At 43.1% G+C, this 20,466-nt stretch overlaps 1 long non-coding RNA gene across 1 annotated transcript; it reads left to right on the forward strand.

Moving 5' to 3' along the window:
• The first annotated feature begins 213 nt into the window (after positions 1-213).
• Positions 214-18,525, forward strand: LOC105467788 (uncharacterized). The gene is made up of 3 exons (XR_979126.2): positions 214-373; positions 13,226-13,456; positions 17,805-18,525. It is a non-coding gene; the product is annotated as an uncharacterized lncRNA (long non-coding RNA).
• The last annotated feature ends 1,941 nt before the right edge of the window (positions 18,526-20,466 follow it).

The raw sequence follows: 20,466 nt of genomic DNA on the forward strand, positions 1-20,466 counted from the left end.
GGTTGCACAACTGAAAATATACAATCCCTCTGCCTGGAACCTTTTCCCCAAGGTATCTGCCCCCACCATAGATCTTCACTTGCGTATGTATAATAAGGCTTTTCTGGACCACCCTATTTAATTACCCACTCCTTGCTGTCCATGCCTCTCTCTTGATATATTTTCTCTGAGTGTTTGTAGCAACCTGACATATTTTACATGCTTATACTGTATGTACTTTATATTAAAGCACAGTTATGTAATTTATTTCTCTGCTCCCTTCACCTCTTTCCTCCCTCCCTGAAATATACCAGTAGAATGTAATCTTCAAGCAGGCAAGGATATTTACCTGCTGGCTTTGCTGCTGTATCCCCTAGACAGTGCCTGGCACACGGTAAGCCTTTTAAAAATATTTGTTGAATGCATGAGATAAACCATATAATGCTTAGTAGGTGCTCAGGGCTGAGAATCATAATTGATGTTAGCCTTTATTATCTTTATTTACTTCAAATAAGCTACTTAATTGTGAAATTTTCAGTCTAGAGGGATTCTGAGTTTGAGTCCAGTGTCTTCCCTGGGAGTGCTTGCTTGCACACGTGTGTGGGATAGACTCCTGCTGTGTCTGTGGACTCAGCGTCTCAGCTCCAGGCTCTTTGCTGCCAGGCATAGCGAGCCGTGACATTTATAAATCTCTGGGCTCTTAATCCCCTGCTGATCCTCGGAGAGGAGTAGACATTTGTTGCTAAACACATTGCCCCACTTTGAACAAAGAAACGAAGAGATACCCAAGCGTCAATATAACAGCTGCCTGCGATGGCTGTGACGTCGCTTCCATCCTAATGAGGAGGGTACTGGGACTCACTCCTGTGCACTGACCTGCCCCACTCACCTGGCTGGTGAGGGGTGCAGTTACTACCTTCAGAACACATATCTCTGGGTCCTTGCGCTGCATTCTTCTGTCTCTGAGCAGATCTGTTTGTTTAAAGGTTTATTCCTCACATTCAGCTCAAGCCTGTAAATCCTTCCTATAAATTCTGCCTGCTCCTTGATACCAATCTGTTCTCCTCCAAGTAAATCTTTTAAAGACAATACTCCAGCAGCACCGGGAGAGCAATTCCTGCAAAATCATGCCCGGAAGCCCCCTGTTAGCAGGCAAATATGCCCCTTTGCAGCATGTTCTGATTGTAATTCATGATGCACAGTGCAGAGAATTAAGCCGGGTCCCTTCCTTATCAGTCACCATTTAATGGAGACTGAATGGTTGTGGACGCTTTTGTTAGGGTCATCAAGAAGGTTTGCGATGCTCGGCTTGGTAAGGAGGAACTTGTGTGCTCAGTGCTAAGACAAACCTAGCACTATATAGGCTCCCAGAAGCCCATGGCAGTTACAGGAGCCATGGACAACAAACATGTAGACACTCGATGGCGGGCTTGGGAACCCGTGTTGGCAAACTCACCATTGATGGAAAGACCTGGAGGGCAGTATCTTTGGTCATGACATGAAACAGCCTAGCAAGCTGCAAAGGCCAGATTGAAGAGAGCTGTTGAGAATTTATTTGCTTGCTACAGGCTGCCTTTTTATTTTATTTGTTTATTTATAATTTTTTTAGCAAACCATCTGAAATGGGATGAGAGAGCCACATTTGGGCATACCACTTATTGGACCAGCAGTTCTACAGAGGCGAGGGTCCATTCTTTGGTTTGTAGAAGCCTCTCTGTCAGCAGTTCTCAGTAGGAAAGGACTGTATTTCTCTTCAGTTCAGCAACATTTACTAAGTGCTGGCAATGGGCTAAGGGGATAGAGAGGAAGAAGGAGACTCTTGCCCTCCAGAAATTTACAGCCCAACATAATGTAAACACTTTTCTATACCACACTTGCAAATAGTAATTGTGTGGAAATTCAGACGGTGGATTTACATGTGATCAGACTGTGCGCGTGTGTGCATATGTGCGTGTGTGCACGTGTGTAGGTCACTGCCTGAAGAACGACAAATATGCTAAGATTTTAGTTACTCCTTGCTTTTTTTGTCCCCCCCTCATTTTTTTAACCTTTACTGAAGTATCATTCACATACCACAGACTGCACCCATTTCAAGTGTAGAACTCAGTGATAATTAATATATTTACAGAGTTGTGCAACCATAACTGCAATCTTATTTCAAGTAATTTCTACCCTCCCAGAAAGAAGCCTCGTGCCCATTTGAAGTCACTCTCCTTCCTAACCCCAGCCTGAGGCAACTACTAATCTATTTTCTGTCTCCATGGATTTTCCTTTTCTGCACATTTTATGTAATGAAATCATGCCATATGTGGGTTTTTGTGCCTGGTTTCTTTCACTTAGCATAATGTTTTTTGCAGTTTATCCATTAGACACACTCGGAAGCAGTATTTCCAGCACCAGTCTATGGTCTCATTTTGTCCTCTTCCTTTTACAATTGAAGGCGCAATTAACTGGCCTAAATTCAATGAACTTAAAGGTGGGCCATTTGTGGCGTGCTTACTCAATTCAATCTCGGCTGAGATTTGATCCCTCATTATTACATTAGTGCTTTTTCCTTTTCTGTTTTCAGTTACCTTTTATAAAATAGTATAAGAGTGGAAGATAATCAAATAGCTAAATAAATCTTATCAACAGAGATAGTGAAGGTGCTGGAGCTTCCTCACTGAGCAAACAGAGCTACCGTAAAATGGTAACTCGTGAAAAAATTAAAGTTGGGCATATGCATTGGATTTAGGGGCATCAACGCGCAATGTATGAAAATGCAGCTTGTTCAAAACTTGAAGGTGTGAATGTCAGAGACTCCCTGTGAATCTCGTCATCATTGTCATCATTCTCATAACAATAATAGCAACTCCCTTTTTCTGAGTGCATGGTATGAGCTATTCAGTTCCCACGCATTTCCTCATTGAATCCTCACAACCATTGGAGGAATATATATATTTTTAATTATTATTTCCATTTTACAGACGGAGACAATGAGTTCCAGTAAGTTTAAAGACACATGCCTAAGACTGAGAACTCAAAATATCTGAGACAGATCTCAGTCAATTTAGAAACGTTTATTTTGCCAAGGTTAAGGACGTGGCCGGGACACAGCCCAGGGAGGCCCTGATGACATGTGCCCCAGGTGGTCAGGGCACAGCTTGGTTTTATACATTTTAGGGACACATGAGATATGAATCCATATGTGTAAGATGTACATTGGTTCAGTCCAAGGTGGAACAACTCCAGGTGGGGAGGGGGCTTCCAGGTCACGGATAGACAAGAGACAAAAGCTTGCATTCTTCTGAGTCCTTGATCAGCTGTCCACTGAATACAGTGTTCATTCCTGGGCATAGGCCTAACTAACTTTGGGAAGGAATTCAGTTCATGGCTTGACTCTGAATCAAATTTGATAATAACCCTTTCCCCAAAAGACCCTCTTCTTGCCCAGGGACCAGTCTGCCTTTGCAGGACTAACAAATTAGCTACAAGATTAGAAATTACAGTTTAGGGGTCATGCAGCCTCTGGCTCCAAGAGTCTGAACCTCCTCAAATTACTCCTGGGGATAACATCACTATTGCAAAACCTGAGATCAGTGCTTGAGATATTTTGCAGAAGCTGCACTCCATGGATCAGCTGACACCATGCAGACCACTAATCTGCCTCAACCAGTTCTGCCGTCTCACCCAGGAACAGCAAGAAAACCTCACTTCAACCCCCTATGACTCCATCTCCAACCTGACCAATCAGCACTCCTCACTTCCCAAGCCCATACCCGCCAAATTATCTTTAAAAACTCTGATCCCCGAATGCTTGGGGAGACTGATTTGAGTAATGATAATTAAACTCCAGTCTCCCGCACAGCTGGCTCTGTGTGAATTACTCTTTCTCTATTGCAATTCCCCTGTCTTGGTAAATGGGCTCTGTCTAGGCAGTGTGCAAAGTGAATCCGTTGGGCAGTTACAAAAGGAGCCTGGGAGATGGGTTGAGCAGGGGGTAGAGAAAGTAATGACTGTGATCAGACCCCGCTGAGAGATTTGCCATTGTCAATAAGGTAAGAGGGAGACACTGAGGAATTTTAAGTGCAGACGTGATGTGAACAGATTTGAGTTTTACAAAGATGAATTCCTAGGGGGAATAATGGTGCCTTGGATCAAAGTTCTCAATTCCAAGTAGCAAGTTAGGGTCTCAGAAAAGATACAAAACTTTGGACCAAGCTCTCCTCTCCTCTTTTCAGCAGGAACCAAACTTGCCAAGGAGACCTTCAGGTTTCTAGAGTCCGAGGCTGATGAAGAAAGAAGGTTGGGGCAGATTTTGACCGTGGTCTGAGCTTTGCCTAATCACACTGACCGACTGAGCAGCCACTGCTGATGAATTTTTATTTCCTTAACTGGCAAAGCCTTCTTGGCACCAAAAAAGTGTTCATGGTTTTTCTTAAAAAAGCATTTAGTGCCTCTGAGTTGAGAAGGCTGGTTTACTGAGATGTGGCATCTCTTATAAAAGTTAAGGGGCGTTTTTCAGTCACTTTATAGTTTGTTTTATTGATGGAGAAAGGGAAAGGGATAAAATATTATTGTCTTCTAAAATCTCTGTCCTTTGGCAGCAAGGATGAGAAGGTATATGTCCTGGTAAATTTGGGTTACAAAATAACCCCTTCCCTTAGTGCTCTGCTGACTGAGTTACCACAGTGCTTCCCATACACCATTGCCTCAGGCAAGTTGCTTAATTTTTCTGGGCCTCAGTTGCTTAGTCTGTAAAATGGGAATATGAACACCAATACCACCGACCTCTTAGAAGTATTATGAGGATTAGGTATCTAGTATTTGTAAAGCATTTAAAACCAAACAGTATCTGGAACATACTAAGCTGAGAAGTGTTTGTTCAATAAAAGTAAATAGATTTTGAACCACAGCTGGGTCAAGTTGTGGCATGTGAATTACACACCTAGCTGAGTGAGCTTGGACCAATTGCTCATTCTCCCTGAGTCTCAGCTTCACCACCTGTGAAATAAGGGAGGCTGGACTGGGTGATCTCCAGGCCTCCTTCTGATCTCTCAGCACATTATCTCTCATCGTCTGGTGAGAGAGAGAAGGTTTGTCTGTATGCTGTGGAAACAGGGATGAAACCAAGACACAGAGAGGTCACACAGTTTGCCAGAAGCCTGGGATTAAAGCCAGCCCCACACAAACAATTTTCAGCTTTTTCTGTCCACAAGAAACATCTGAGAAGCTTCAGAAACCCTGACGACCGTGCCTTGCCTCAGAACACCTGGCACAGCATCCCTGCGTGTGGGGCATGGCCCTGGTCCTTGCAAAAGTCTTCCCAGATGATGCTAATAGCTGTCAGGGTGGCACATTATTGGCCTCGATTAAAATTCAGGTCTAGCCAAGCTTGTTATCTTTCAGTTATAGATTTATGAGGATGGATGGTGCACAGTATTCTGTGGTCCACAGTATTCTGTGGTCCACAGTATTCTGGCCAGAGTTGCCCAAGTGTTGCATTTTCCTCTTGGTGACAGCACACATTGAGTGCCTACTCGATCACATGGCATACCTGTTTCGTTTTACCTTCTCGTGAAATAAGAGTAGTGGGTGCTCATTTTACAAATGAGGCTCTGAGATGGGTGCACATTTCTCAAGGTCCACTGTTTAGTAAGTGTGGGGACCAGGTCCAACTGATGCTAAAAAAGCTTCCCATCATCCCTCGCCACCAAGAGAGAGGAAACAGAGTGAGCTCCTTGGGGGGAACGCACCCTTGACTTGCAGGCAGTTCAGATTTCATTGGATTTTTGTTTGTGCACCTGCTAACGAACCAGGCCTTAGACACTGGCTTGCTTCTAGTTTGGGTTAATTTCACCTCTGGGTCAGCATAAAGTAACCCAGGGGTTCCCCAAATGTGCTGCCTGGACCACCAGCATCAACGTCACCTGGGAATTTGTTAAAAATGCAATTTTTCATGCTCAAGACTTGCTGACTAGGAACCCAGATGTTCTCAGAGAGTGGTGCCTGGACTTTCAGCATCAACACCACCTGGGAACTTGTAGGAAAGTCAGTTGATTCAGAAACTCTTGGGGTGGGGGTCCTACAATCTGTGTTTTAACAACCCCTCTAGGGGAGACTAATGCTTGCTGAAGTTTAAGGTCCACAGACTTAGCCTGGTGCTTCACAGCCCTGGAGGCAAATTACAGTCACCTGGAGAGCTTTCAAAGCATGCAACATGGGTATGCCCAGGACAATTAGGATTTTTAAGACAGAATGAGGCTTGGGCATTGACAGTCAAAAAAGAAACTTCTCAGGTGCTCTTAATGTGCAACTAAGGTTGGTCAACTTAGCAAAATAGCAACAGCTACAACAAGCCCAGTTAAATTTGCATTCCAAATAAACAACAAATAATGTTGGAGTAGAAGTACGTCATATGAAATGTCTGGAACATCATCTTTCCATTCTCCTCACCCTCCATCCTCTGGAAAAAGCCTTATCTAGAAAGCAGCAATAAGTTTGTGGGTTTTCTTTTTTTGAGATCTTTTGCGCAGCATGGTGGATATAGTTAAAAATAGTGTATAGTGCATGTTAAAATCGCTAAGAAAATAAATTTCAAATGTCCTCACTGCAGAAAATAATAAACATTTGAAGTGATAGATATGTTAATTAGCTTGATTTAATTATTCCACATTGTATTCAGAAATCATAACTCACTTGGCACTTGCATAAATATATACAACTATAATTTGTGAGGTTACAGTAAAAAATGCCTGGGACATGTTAACATTTTTCCTTAACACGTTAACAAAAAAACAGATTTTTTTTTTTTTTTTTTTTTTTTTTTTTTTGAGATGGAGTCTCGCTCTGTCACCCAGGCTGGAGTGCAGTGGTGTGATCTTGGCTCACTGCAAGCTCTGACTCCTGGGTTCACGCCATTCTCCTGCCTCAGCCTGCCTAGCAGCTGGGACTACAGGCGCCCGCCACCATGACCGGCTAATTTTTTGTATTTTTTTTTAGTAGAGACGGGGTTTCACCGTGTTAGCCAGGATGGTCTCGATCTCCTGACCTTGTGATCTGCCCACCTCGGCCTGCCAAAGTGCTGGGATTACAGGCGTGGTCGACTGCACTCGGCCTTAACACTGAGATTTTTCTGTTAAGTCTATGTGCAACCAATGGTGAGAACCACCGAACTTAGGATTCGAAGATTATACCGCAACCTCCAAGAGACTGAGGTACTACATAAAATAGGAAAGTCCCAGAACCTTCTGTGTTCAATTTAATGAATTATGCAAATGATAATGTAACCACCACCCTGATCATTTACTTCTCAAAGGGTGGTCCAAGGACTAGCAGCATCACTCAGGAGCTTGTTAGAAATGTGGAATCCCAGGCTCCACTCCACCTCTAAGTTGGAATCTGCATTTTAACAAGATCCCTTGGTAATGAGCATAAACATTAAGTTCGAGAAGCTCTGATCTAGTCTAGTTTTAGTTTTTAAAACTATGCTGTCCCCTATGATAGCCACATGTGGCTATTTAAATTCAAACTAATGAGAATAAAATATGTCGTAAAAGTTCCTTAGTCACATTAGCCATATTTTAAGTGCTCAATAACTGTACGTGGCTACCATCTTGCACCTTGCAGCTGTAGAACTTTCCGTCACCACTGACAGTTCTACTGGAAGGCCCTGTTTCAGAAGGAGGCATCAAAAAAACCTTCTTTGTGAACCAACAGGTGGGCATTGAGACCTTGTTCAAAGACAAACATAAAAATAGTTATGAGTCAGAGAGGCAAAAGAGGTGCCATTCAGCAGAAATACCTGAACCATCTGAAAAAGGTGGGGGGGGGGAAAGGAAAACCTTCTTTTAAAGTTGGCAGAAGCCTGGCGAACATGGCGAAACCCCGTCTCTACCAAAAATACAAAAATTTAGCCGAGCATGGAGGTAGGTGCCTGTAGTCCTAGATACTCAGGAGGCTGAGATGGGAGGATCACTTGAGCCTAGGAGGTGGAGGTTGCAGTGAGCCGAGATTGCCCCACTGTGCTCCAGCCTGGATGACAGAGCAAGAACCTGTCTAAAAAAAAAAAAAAGAAGAAAGTTTTAAAATTGGCAGAGTTCCTGAGCTAGCCATGTTGCAGCTCTGCTGGCAAAACCCTGCACAATGCTGAGTGTAAGTGCATGTGGCATCCACATTATTACCAGATAAATTCATTATCTGGATGGATGCGATCACATTGAACACCAAATGAAGCGGCAGTAGCAGGACAATAAATTAAAGTGTTAGACAAACAGCACCCATCCTGAGAGATGCCTCCCTCTGGTTCCCTTTGCCTGTCTGCAGGTGGCGTGGGGGAAGAGAGGAAGGAGTGGCTGCTGAAATGTCAGAGCACCTTGTTATAAGGGGCAAGCATAGAACCTGGCAGGGCTTGAAGACATTTAAAAAGAAAAAGGCCTGGGGAATTTGGATTCTGGCTTCTGGGTCTGTAGGAAGGAGGCTCGGGTTGTTAAGGGCAATGGTCACCCATTGCATTTGCCGAGACTTATTATTGCAAATGTTTTCTGCATACATTTCTCTCATTTGATCACCAGCTACCTATAAAGTGGTGGGAGGGATAAATCAGACAAAAGCTCTAAAAATATTTTGGGAAAATTCATTTTGTTTTTCTCTGGGTTTTAATCCTGGATGCATCGCTAGGCAGCTCTGAGATCTTGGGCAAAGGGCTAGCCTCTCTGAGCCTCGGTTTTCTCATCTGCAAAGTTCTTGCCTCAAGAGGTTGGTGGAGTGAAGATAATCTGTGCTGGCCCATAACAGGAGCTGAGCAAATGGTAACTGACATCTTTAGCCTTTGTATGCTTTCTGAGAGCCTACTATGTGCCAGCAGAAATGCTAAGATGCTGAAGACATGACTCTTGCCATGTGCAGAAAGTGACAGTGCAAAATTCATGCCAATATTTAGTGCTAAGGTGTTTGCAGAGTACTGTGGGAAGGCAGAGAGGTGCATATCTCCTGGGGAAGGCTTCATGGGGAGGTGTCATTTGAGCTGGGTTATAAGGGAAGAGGTGGAGTTCTCTAGAAAGGATTGGTGGAAGGGCGTTGCAGAGAGAGGGAGAATAGCATTTGGGAAGATGTAGATGTGAGAAAGAGCATGCTGTGTTTAAAAGATTTTGGGAGGTCTGTTGGGCCAGGACCAGGGTGTACATGTCTTATCTGGGAGGATGATGGGTGTGAGATGAGACACAGTCTGTGAGTCAGGGTGAGGCTTCTGTATCAGGCTAAAAAGTGTGCCTTCACCCTTTATTATTAGGGGACTATATTAGTTCTATCTCTGAAAAACAAATCACCCCCAAACTTGCAGCCTCCAATATTAATAAACATTTATTATCTTGCAGTTTCTGTGGTCAGGAATTTGGGAGTTACCCATTTGGATGCTTCTGGCTCAGGGTCTTTCATGAGGCTATAGTCAAGTTGTTGTTAGGGGCTGCTGTCATCTGAAGGCTCAACTGGGGCTGGAGGAGCCACTTACACAATGGTGCCCTCACATGACTGGCAAGTTGGTGCCTGATGGTGGCTGGAGGTTCCTCATCACGTGGACAGTCCCAGAGACCTGCTTGGGTGTCCTCATGACGTGGTGTTTGATTTCTCCAAAAGAGAGAAAGGCAGAAGCTGCAGTGTCTTTTATGTCCACACACCAGAAGTCACAATCATTTCTGCAATATCCTGTTGGTTATACAAGTCAGCCTGTTAAATGTGGGAAGGGGCTACACAACAGTGGAACCATCAGGAGAAGAGAATCAATGAGGCCATCTTCAAGGTTGGCCATCTTTCCAGTAGGATGAGGGATTTACATCATTGACTCCTCCCTACCAAAGAGAGACCAAGGCTTGAGGCTGACAACTCATCCTAGGATCACACCACTAGATGTTGGCAGTGTTGGCACTCTGCTGCCTTCTCAGGAGCTCTTTCTTTCATTCAAAGCCATTTCATTGCGATTTCTGTGGTATTGCTGGAATAGTAGACAACTCAATTATCTGTGTGGAATTTTGGGAATTCACACTCAGAGCAGAAACCAAAGCTGAAGGAAGTTATCCAGCTCTCCCGCCCAGAGCCCACTGCTTAGGCAAAGGCAGTGTTAGGTTAGGAGGGAGGCTGCTCTGTTGATTAATGGTAGATTATTAAAGACTAGTTTATTAATGTTGGTTTTCAAGAAGTTTATGATTACACTAAAAAAGGAGCTGTTATATGGATAGATAACTGGATGAATGGATGGATTAAGAAATATATAGATAAGACAGACAGATAGACAGATGAATGGATGGATAGATAGATATATGGATGGATACATAGATGAATAGATAGATGATACATAAATGGATGGATCAATGGATGTATAGAAGATGGATGGATGGATGGATGGATGTATGGATGGATAGATGGACAGATGGATGAACAGATGGATGGATGGATGGAGAGATAGATAGATAGATAGATAGATAGATAGATAGATAGATAGATAGATATGTAGGCAGGTAGATAAATGTATGGATGCCAGCATAAGGCTACAATCTTCCTCTTGGAAAGGACTGTCCTCTATTTTGAAGTTAAGCCATTTTTGTATAATACTTTTTTATAAAAATCAAAATCAGGCCTTAAATCTTGGAGTCATTTTTGATGTCTCCCTTTTTCTTACACCCCATATTTTGTCTGTCAGCAAATTCCATCAAAATTTATCTTCAAAATATACCCGGAGTGCAGCCATTTCTTACCCCTTCCACTGCTGCCCCTATACTATTGCATCTAGAAGTGGATGAGGCCCTCACATTCTTCTCCCTGCTCCAATCTTACCTCTCCCTCCAGACTCTTCTCCCAAGCTGCTGGAGGGATTGCACGTACATGGAAATAGATCCTGCCGCTTCTGTGCTCCAACTCTTCCAACGGTTCACAACTCAGAGTAAAACTCAAACTCTTACAATGGTCTGACTGGCCTCATGCAGCCCCGTCTCCTGTGGTCTCTCTGACCCTGTCTCTCTTTCTGTCTTCTTCTTTTTCACTCTGCTCTGGACACCCTGGCACCTGGCTGTTCCTCATACCCCTGACCTGTTTCCTTTTCAGCAACTTTGCTGATTGATCCCTCTGACTGCCATGTCCTTTCCCAGATATCTGCGTGGCTCTCTCCCTCACCTTCTCAGCGAAGTCTTTTCTGGCCATGCTAACTAAATCCTTCACCCCCTCCAAATGTGTTTTGCTCATGGAGGTAGGTCCCACCATCAGGAAGAATGCTGAGTGGAGAGAAAGCTCTGAATAATTATTTGTTGAATAAATGAACAAATGAACAATTAATAACAGGCAAGACCTTTATATTCATCATCTCATTTAATCCAGCAAGGTAGGTATGATTTGTGACTATCCCCATTTTAAAGATGAGGAAACTAAGTCTGGAGAGGTTAAATTGGTTGGCCTAGACCATGGTGGAGCTGAGATTTGAACCCACAATCTGTGTGTCTCCAAGGCTGATGTTCTCCTTGCCTGTCATCACCCTGTGAAATCCTCCAGGATGAGATCTTTCTGCTGTGAGATTGTAGGGGCTCCAGCATCACAACCTCAAATGGTGCTTTTTCACCAAATTGAGTCTTCAGAGATGTGACATTTAGAGGCAGTGGGAAGTGTAGAAAGCTTGTCTGTTAAATTTGCCTCTCCTCTTTTTATTTTCTAATATTGTTTTTCTTTCTGGAAAGTTTTCTCATCAGGCCTGTAATAATGGCATCCTTCCCCAATCATGCCATTCTGCACATATGTATAGAAACCTTATTGGCAAGGACTGTCAGCTCCAGCTACCACACAGCACTCTGGGAGAGGGCTGGCTTCTCTTAGTTCTGCTTGGAGGTGACAAAGCCATTCAGAGTCTCTCAAGACAGTAATTGTGCCTAAAAATAACTGAGCTGCCATTTTCTTCACTTTTCACTTTTAAGACAACATGATCGTATTCCAGAAAGTGTTGCAAACAGAGGGGGAAAAGGCATTCCTAATTCTGCCATGTATCCCGGCAGCTACGTTGAGTCATAAGTATCCTCCAAGTTATCAAAGCCTCTCCCTGTGACAGAACTTGGTGATATTTTGGTAGAGGAGTGTCAGGGAGGCAGACAGAAATAAAAGACACTTATACACACATTCACACACACAGAACCTGGGAACTCTCACTAAATCATTTGAGAATCAGGGCTGATCTTACCAGGCAGATGATCCCCATGGGGAGGGGAGAGTAAGAAAATAGGTAATAAACAATTAATAATAGCTTTCATCATGAGCCAAGGCCTTTCCATTGATCATTTCATTTAATCCATCAAGGGAGTTATTATTTATGACTATCCTCTTTTTACTGATGGGTAAACTGAGTCTGGAGAGGTTAGTTGGATCAGTCTGTAGCCAAGCTGAGATCCTAAGGTTGGACTTTGAGAGCAGAAGCTAATAGTCCACAAGTCTTCATGCATGAGCTGCACCCTGTAATAAGGGTGCAGCTCTTGGGTTTGCAACCAGATTCTCAACTAACCTGGGGAGCTTTAACATAATGCTGAGCTCCAGGCCCCACCCTGAAGAATTCTGATTTAATTGGTGTGGATAGGGGCATTGGTCATGGGTTCCAGGGTGCAGTCAGGATTGAAATCCATTGGCTTAAGTCTTTGCTGACTCTGAGAAGCGCCCAGCAAGATGTGAACATTCTGCCAGCTGCACTCCACTGAACTGCGAGCCGGTGGTGGGTTTCACACCCGAACTCCATCAGTGCTGACATAGAGGACACTTTATGTTGTGTCTCTTCCAAGAGCCTTGCGGGGAGACCTTCTAAAAACAATCATGGCCCCTGTGACTCAAGATCACCTAACACCGAGGCTTGATAGTGGCAGAAAGAATGTTCTCCTATCAGAACATCCACTGTAGCATTCCCAAATTAAGAAGAGGAACATAGTGAGCCAAAAGGTAGAGAATTCTCCAGGGAACTAGATGAGGGAAGTGAGGTTGGGCTAGCAAAGAGAGGGTCAAAACAAAGATCCTGGATGTGTGGTGGTGGGCACCATACCACCTTGGAAAAGATGGGGCAGAGAGTTGAGCCAAGGAGACCAAAGACACAGAGAAAGCAAACTGTGCCAAGGAATGGGGCTGTCTTGGTATTGGTTTCATAGTATTTCCAGCTCCTGGGACAGTGTCTGGTCCCTGTAGGTACCCCATAAATATTTGTTAAATGAATGATAAACACACTTTGCAAAAAAAAACCCTTGTTGTTTTTCAACAGCTTGTCATGATGGGCCTCCATGGCTTTCTCTACTGATCCTTCTGAATATCAGAATAAGGATGATCCAGGACTGGAAGACATCCATGGATGGCTGCAAGGTGCTGGAAAGAGTGGAAACACGCTACTTGAGGAGCACGCTAGGGTCTAGGAACATGCTGGGGCATTATGATGCAAGGAAGCAGGAACCAATGCACACCCACTCGGCTTTGTTGTGAGAGCCTCCTGGATTAGGTAAGGCAATATTACTCCTAAGGCTGCTAACTGCAGAGAATCTGGCCTGCAGATATTTTCCTTGGATCACCATTTTATTAACATTATTTTTAATTTGTTACCAGTGCTTAAAAATTGGGAGATTTCTTTAGAAATCTAGATTTCTGGCTTCTTTTGAAGATTCAGAAGCTCTCACAGCCCTGGACCAGAATTCCCACTGGCCATAGTGGGCTATCCTGGAGTAGCTGCTGGTCCCTTTGGACAGATGGGGCATACCCCGTCCCATTTGTCTTGACCTCTGTCCAGGTGACTTTGCCCATTTTCATTGCCAACCTGGTCCCTGTAGACACTGGAGTTCGAGACTCCCTGTGCTGTTCCTTTGCTTCTATGTCTGGCTATCTCAGCTCCCCCAACAGGTGCATATTCTGGGCTCCTTTTCCCACTGGGTACTTGGCACCTCAGCTGGTCTGTTTCTCAGCATTTCCTGGTGATCTCCTTACACTCAACCCAGGCTCCCTCCCACAGCCGTGTCTCTTGTATTCCTGACCGCACCTGACATCTTTCATCTGTCCAACAAACATTCTCCCATATTTTTCTCTCTTTTTAAATTTTTTTGCTAAAGAAAGAGGTAATTGTTCAGCCTCAAGAGATATATCACAATTCGTCTAACCACTTTATTTTGTCTGGAATTGGTTTAGGGGTAGGCATGTGACTCAGTGGCTCGGTTCTTGCCAATGACACCTAAGAAATCTCCTAGGAGTTTCGGACAAACATTTTCCTCTCTCATTAAAGAATGATTCCTTCCTTTTGGAAGAGTGTCATCACGTGGAGATGTATTACTTGGAGTCATGGCAGCCATCTTGTGACCATGAGGTGAGACCTCATTTTCACACTGAGAATAACAGAGGACAGGATGGTCCCGGGACTTTCATGCTATCACTGAGCTTCTAAGCCAAATCTAGATTTATTTATTCTGGGCTTCTTTTTTTTTTTTTATAAGTCCCACATGTACTTATAGCTTAAGACAGTGTGGGGCTTTTAAAAAAAAATTAATGATAGCCAAACGCATTTCTAACCAATACATTTTTTTCTCACCAGTTAGATTACAAATTTCATGACGGCAAGACTGCATCTGTTTGTTCACTAGTATATAGGCAGGGTTTAGCACAGTGCCTGACACAGAGCTTGTAGTCCACAAATATTTATTTAATGGATGAATGACTCCATCTTAGCATTTGAAACTAAGTAAGTATGAAGACAGCAGCAACATCTGACTTATGTGCTATGGTCCAAGTATGTAATATATTAAACAAAATTCAGGTGAGTAGTAACATAATATGTTTGAAACCATTTTGCACATGAGGGTCCTTAGGCTTTAGAGAAGGTAAATTAGTTCCCTATATCCATGGATGAAAAAATAGTTGAGTCTGTATTTGAACCCCGGCAGTTCAGGTTCAAAATCTGTACTCTATGGACTCTGGTTATGTCCTAAAATCTACTGCTTGCCACCCTCAAGGGAAGACATAATGTCTGCAGCAAATGATATGGTTCCTACAGGCTTTGCTTTGCAAAATACAACAAATGACAGAACTATCCAGCAGAATTCGGTTCCCCTGAGCCTTGGTTCACCAGATGCTATTTTTGTGCCATTTAAGAGTAGAGCTACAAAAATTGGCATCATGGAACCCGACAATTAGAAGAAAACTTGGGCATTCATCCCTTTAACTACCAGCTTCTGAGCTCATGCTATGGCAGCCAGAACATGGACCTTGGAGTCTAATTGGCTTGATTCGAATTCCAGCTCTGCCACTCAAAAGCTGTGTGACCTTGGACATGAATATCAGCCCTCCAAACCTTGGTTTTATCACCCACAAAAGACAGGTGGTTCTAATGAGGTGAAACATGCAAAGTGCTTTGCACCATACCTAACACATAGTAGGCACTCAACAAATACTAGTTTCTGGATAGTATGTTCTTCCATCTCAGTTTTGAAGTCAACTATAAGTAAATTTTTATGTTTATAAAAATTATCTCATTTTACACGTAAGGCAGATGTTAAAGGGATGTGGAAAATTCTATTGAAGATTTCATAACCTTTATTTCTAGGTTTGGTGCCAGAGAAGTAAACCTCAGTTCATCCCACTATAAAAGAGAAAGAGCTTTCTACCTAATGCACAGTACAGCTGAGATATTCTACGATTTAATTAAAAGCTGCAGTGTCTTCCTATCTGCAGATGAATGACATTTAAATAGAAACTAGTGTTCAGCGATTTTATTACCTGGTTAAGTAATATGCCCTAAATAGCAAGTTTTAGTAATTACTGTACACTTTTCTTAAATACCCTGTTTACTGATCACCTTATAACCTGATGATACACATACATAATTTTGTATTTATAGATAAATGCTCTTTCCCGACAACTTGAACACCTAAATTATGCATTGCAAAAATCAGGTAATTGCAGAGAAACATTTGTCGTCTAACATGTGAGATCTCCAGGTAAATAGCATAATTATAGGCAACCTTTTGGAATCAATAGAAGGTAGATCCTTCTATTGATTTACAAGTTATCTTCCCATCATTTTTCCACTTTTTAAAGTGAATTCAAGGGCTGGGTGCAGTGGCTCATGTCTGTATTCCCAGTTTGGGAAGCTGAGGTGGGTGGGTCGCTTGAGCCCAGGAGTTTGAGACCAGCCTGGGCAACATGGTGAAACCCAACTCTACAAAAAAAAAAAAAAAAAAGCAAAACAAAATTAGGTGTGTCGGTGTGTGCCTGTAGTCCCAGCTGCTTAAGAGGCTGAGGTAGGAAGATCAATTGAGCCCAGGGAAGTTAAGGCTGCAGTGGATCAAGATCGCACCACTGCACTCCAGCCTGGTTAAGAGAGTGAGACCCTGTCTCAAAACAAACAACAAACAAACAAAAAAGTAAAATTGAAAATTACCTTAAATAATGACTTCTATCTATGACAACTATGACAAGGTCCACGCTCTTGCTTTCATAACCTGATGTTTTTGGAGTTTATGGGTATAGAAAAAGCATGCTTAACCAAGATAGCTTTTTTTTTTTTTTTTTTTTTTTAGATGGAATCTTGCTCTGTCACCCAGGCTGGAGTGCAGTGGTGCAATCTCGGCTCACTGCCACCTCCGCCTCCCGAGTTCAAGCGATTCTCCTGCTTCAGCCTCTGGAGTAGCTGGGATTACAGGCATGCAATACCACGACCAGCTAATTTCTGTATTTTTAGTAGAGACGGTGTTTCACCATGTTGGCCAGGCTGGTCTCAATCTCCTGACCTCAGGTGATTCACCCAGCTCGGCCTCCCAATGTGCTGGGATTACAGGTGTGAGCCATCCTGTGGCCAGTAGCTATTTTTAAAAAGATTGTCCAAGGAGTTTGTGCATCTCCCTTCTTCTGATAACAGATCTGGCCAATGAGGTTGGCATATGACTCAGGTCTGACCAATCATCGACCTCTATTTCTTAGGTGTCAGTAATTGGTTCAGTGGGTGGACATGTGACCTTAGCAGAGCCAATTAGCATTCTTCCCTGGAATTGATGCATAGGAAAGTTACTGTGAGGAAGACACTCTTGCTTTTGGTTGTAAATACAAAGTGGGGCATAAAGTTGGAGGTGCTGAGAGTTATCTTTTTTCCTGTCATGTAGAAAGGCCTGTTTGTAGTAGAAGATATGAAGCCAAGGAGGGAAAAGGGAGGTGAGAAATGTATTGGGGGGGGGGAGAGGGAGAGAGAGAAGAAAAAAAAAAAGTGGGAGAGAAGAGAGAGGGAGAGTGGGGAGGGAGGGAGAAAGTGGGAGCGAGAGAGAAGGAAAGAGAGAGAGAAAGAGAGAGAGAGAGACAGAGAGGGGGAGAGAGGGAAAAAGAGAGAGGGAGCGAGAGAGGAAAGAGAAAGAGGGAGAGAAAGCGAGGGAGAGAGGGAGAGAGAGTAAGGGGGAGAGGGAGGGAGAAAGGGGGAATGAGAGAGAGGGAAAGAGGGAGAGGGAGACAGAAAGAGGGAGAGAGGAGGGAAAGAGGGGGGAGAGAGGGAGAGAGAGAAAAAGACAGGGAGAGAGAAAAAGAGAGAGACAGGTAGAGAGGGAGAGAGGGAAAGGGGGTGGAGAGGAGGAAGAGTGGGGAGAGAAAGAGGGAGAGAGAGAGAGAAAGAGAGACAGGGAGAGAGAGAGAAGAGAGAAGGATGAGAGATGTACTTTGGCAGTGTCGAGAGCCAGTTCCATTGCTTGGAGACATTATCCCTGTAACCCATCCTTTCAATGCTACATACTCCTTCAGTATCATTTTCAAACCATGTGAGCCAATACATTCCACTCCCCCTTAGGATGGCTTAAGTTCAGTTTCTGTTCTGATTTCTCTTGCAGATTTCCCTGTACGTTTTAAGGGTGAATGGACACTGGCTCCCACACTGCTTTCTGGGAGGGATCTGTTCTGACCCAGAAAAGGATCTCGTATGGCCCAGAACAAGGCAAAATTGGTGGCTTTTTACTCATCTTCTGGGTGTTCAGCTCCTCTCTGTCAGGGCTAGAGACTGCGGGACAGCGTGTAACAGCTGGGTAGAGTCTGGTAAGGGCATTTTATATAAGCCTTGCTGGATGTATCAAGGGCCCCATTCATATTTCTCCTCTTTTACTCAATAACTTTAATTCTTCATCTTTATCCTGAAAATAGCACAAGAGGGAGTGAAGATTTTCTCCTAAAGATGCAGAGCCAGGCTCTCTCACAATGGTCAATGGGAAACAGTCCAGAGATGCATAGTCTGAACAAAATTCAATTAATTATGGTTTTTCCACATATAGCATTTATCTTGTTCCATGGTGAGTTTGAAATAATGTTGTAAATATTTATGCTACAATAGTGAATAAAAAAGTAAGGCAGAGAAATTGTAAAAATACTGTCAATTATGTAAAGGGTCCTAAGTACAAAGATTAGAGGAAAATATGCTTTTATTTGACTATAACGGAAGGGTAGGATTGTAGGGCACGTTTATTCATGTTTCCCTAGACTTTCCTTCAACTTTTAAATGTTCTACAATGATGATGTATTACTTTTACCATCAGAAAAATGAAATAAAAGAAAATATAATAAAGTAAAACAAAACCTGACTTGACTACACTCTATCTCCCTTTGGTTGAGCAAAGATGTGTAATTGCTTGTGCTTTTAGTTTAGGCCTGGAGTCCTGAAAACCACGTATCCTCTGTGACCTTTCAGCAAGTACCCTGACATTTCTTTTCCTGGGCATTTTGCCTGTAAAGTGGAGGTATTAATTCCCACACAGTTACCATTTGAAAATGTAAAGAGGGTGTAAAGGGAATGGCATAGATAGAACGTTGAGTATGAATTGATTAAACAGCAATTTTAGGAACTATTTTGCTGGAGGTGGAGGGCTGTCTACAGTGTCCCACAAGACGTTCCTTGGATGAGCAGCAGAGGACTTGTTTCCAGGATGGAAGAGAGAGAGCGAGAGCGAGCCATAGCATCACAGAACCATCCCCAGCCTGCTAACGTGCTCACCCAATTAGTCTCTCATTCATTCAGCAAACAGTGACTAAAATATTCTTTATGTACCAAGACTGTGCGTGGCATTCACTTACAGACGAATGAAGCAGCCAACATTCTGTGGGGCCTGTGGGTAAAGAAAGCTTCTGTAGAAATCGATTGATTAGACCAATGCTCCCCAGTGGAAATATAAAGTGAGCCGCAAATGTGATTTTATATAATTGTAGAACCTATGGAATTATATAATTTGAAGTAACTTAAAATTGTCTTAGTAGTCACATTAAAAAAGTAGAAAAAAACCAAGTAAACTTAAATAATATTTAATAGTATATTTAACTTAATATACCCAAAACATTAACATTAGCCTTAATACAGCCTAAGTATTAAGAGGCAGAATTATTTCAGTGCCCTGCCCTGAACATTTTCTACACTCTGCCAATTTAATTCTCCTTTCCGCAACTCCTGGCAGCCACAGATCTTTTACTGTCCTTACAGTTTTGCCTTTTTCAGAACATCACAGAGTTGGAATCATCCAGAAAGTAGCCTCTTCAGACTGGCTTTTTTCACTTAATAATGTGCCTTTAAGTTTCCTGCATGTCTCCTCATGGCCTTTCATTCTTTTTTGTACTAAGTCTTTGAAATCTGGTGTGTATTTTACACTTAACACCCATCTCCACCTGGAAAAAACACATTCCAAGGGCTCGATGACCACATGTGGCCAGTGGCTACGGTGCTGGACAGTGTGGGCAGGACTAGATGGTCCTCAGTGCACCCCTGAGCATTAGTTGCTGTGACAACTGTGAGCTCAGGGCTAAAGGCACAAGCCAGGTATCACTGTGGAGTTACCAAGGGACAGACAAGAGGATCCCAGCACCTGGGGGTCTATTTAATGGCGCTCCCAAGGTGGGAAGGTTGGTCATGATTTCTGAAGAATGGAAAGTTCTGAGTGTGCAGGTATGAAATAAAGGTAGTGGCAAAACTGATACCCCAACATTTTCCATCTTGTTAGACACATTGATGAATTTTTTGCCAAAGGATATCAGGCACAAGGAATTTCAGCCTCCATTTCACAAAACTGTGTTAATATGGCAGAATCATCTTCCAATTTAATGATTTGAAATTGACCTCTTAGCTGTATGAAACTGAAAAGAAGGAGTTGTATTTCCATCTTCCCAATTATGGTAGACAGCATAATAGCTCCCTAAAGATATCTACCTTGAAATTCCTGAAACCTGTGAATAGGTGACCTTGTGTGGCAGCAAGGACTAAGTTAAGAATCTTGAAGTGAGGAGATGATGCTGAATTATTGGGTGGGCTCAAACGAATCACAAGCATCCTCATAAGAGGGATGTGGGAGGGTTGGAATCAGAGGCGATATGATGGGGGAGGCAGAAGCAGGACAGGGTAGACAGAGAGAGAGACACAGAGAGATATTTAAAGACACTATGCTGTTGACCTTGAGATGGAGGAGGAAGCTAGGAGCCAAGGAATGTGGGCTGCTTCTAGAAGGTGGAAAAAGACAAAGG

The sequence above is a fragment of the Macaca nemestrina genome, chromosome 18 (assembly GCF_043159975.1).
Source record: "Macaca nemestrina isolate mMacNem1 chromosome 18, mMacNem.hap1, whole genome shotgun sequence".
Lineage (NCBI taxonomy): Eukaryota > Metazoa > Chordata > Mammalia > Primates > Cercopithecidae > Macaca > Macaca nemestrina.